The sequence below is a fragment of the Atta colombica genome, unplaced genomic scaffold, assembly GCF_001594045.1.
Source record: "Atta colombica isolate Treedump-2 unplaced genomic scaffold, Acol1.0 scaffold76, whole genome shotgun sequence".
Taxonomy (NCBI): domain Eukaryota; kingdom Metazoa; phylum Arthropoda; class Insecta; order Hymenoptera; family Formicidae; genus Atta; species Atta colombica.
The window spans coordinates 570916-572723 of NW_017259568.1; positions in this window are offsets into that span (position 1 = coordinate 570916).

The window sequence follows — 1808 nt, forward strand, 5'->3', positions numbered from 1 at the left end:
AAAAAGGTAAAAAAATTAGCGCTAAGAACATACATGCTTTTTGAATAAAACGTATATTTTGTTCAACGAGAAAATGGCGCATAGTAGGCAATATAACGCTGTACAACAGCTATGAACCTGCGCAAAACGGACAAGTTTTTGTCCGAGATCATTTTCTTGTTGAATGGAGTATAAGTGTCTAATCCAATCAATAATAGTTTTAATTCTCTTTCAAGAATATTCCTATAGATAAGATAAACTGTTTACAGGAAGACATCTACATGCATAATATCAGCACAAAATTACCTTTTTAAAAAAGATAAAAAAAGGCGTTAAGAAAAGTGCTTCTCGAATAAGACCTAAGTATCCAACTAATTAATAGCAGTTTTAATTTTTCTTCAAAGATATTCTTATTGAAGGTCTTTTTATTCCAACCCAAATAATAATAACTTTAATTCTCTGTCAAAAATTACTACTTTTCGAAAAAACTAATGTATCAAATGAAAACTTAAAACCCATGCTACAATCTTAACTTATCAAGTTAAATTCTATCAAATTAAAAAGTAAAATGCAAGTGATATCATCTTACTTAATTCTAATAATATGTATCATTCGTATAAAAGATTTGATATCAACAAAACTGGCGCTCAAGTTAATAAATTCCACATAATTTTATGTATCATTCGTATAAAAGATTTGATATCAACAATTGACGCGAAGTTAAATCCCATGTAATTTGGAAACCAAATTAAATAATATCAACTTTAATGATATGTATTATTCGTATAAAAAATTTGATAACAACAATTAGTGCTAATTTAAATACCCATACCAAATTAAGTAAAGAATACAATTCATAATTGCGTTATCTTATCCATTCAAATGTTATCACAAAAAAGTTGAAGAAGTAAACACTTGGCGCTGCTGGTTCGAATAATAAAAACTATAAAAGCAATTCAAAAATTATAATAAGAGTTAAAAAAATAATTCCTTTTTTTTATTTTAATTTATTTTACCTAAGCTTTCAATTAAAAAAATTTTTTTGCTTTTAAATATTTTTATTTAATTATATTTTTTTAATATTTAATTTTTATTTTTAATTTTTATTTTTGTTTGTTTTATTTCATACTTTTAAAAGCAGCATGTGTGTAAGTGAATTTCTATGTCAAAAACATTTTATATTTTAAAGAATTTAATTTTTTATCTTTAATCTTCAGTAAAAAAAATTTTTATTTTTTAAGTTTCTTGTCTTTATTAGTTTTCGTTTCTGAGTTTCTAAAATTATATTTTTTTATTTTAAATATGAAGCGCTACTATGATGGCGCTAAATATTAAGATGTTGAACTATTATATATATATTAGGAACGGAGCACGGAATGCAAGAATTCTCGCACGGAATGCAAGAGATCCGGATTCGACTCCGGCTGAAGCAATATTTGTCGCAATAAGTTTAGTACAGTTTTTTAAATTTGGGAAATTTAGGGGGATTATTAATATTTCAGATTAATTTCGTTGAAAGTCCGACAACTATATCAGCATGCAATTATCATTTCTGAAATTAATTCATTTATATGAATATATATATTATAATAGTTAACATCTTAACATTCAGACCGTAGTAGCGCTTCGTATTTAAAGTAATGTACTTAATATTAGGTGTAGGAAAAAGTTCGTGGCGTTTTTTTAATGTCATCTAATGGAAAAAACGCCATGAACTTTTTCTTACATCTAATATAAACGGTCTTGTTTCCAATTTTATTGTTTATATTTTTTTTATTTTATTTTTAATTATATATATTTTTAATTAAAAAATTTTTATTTTTTAAAAC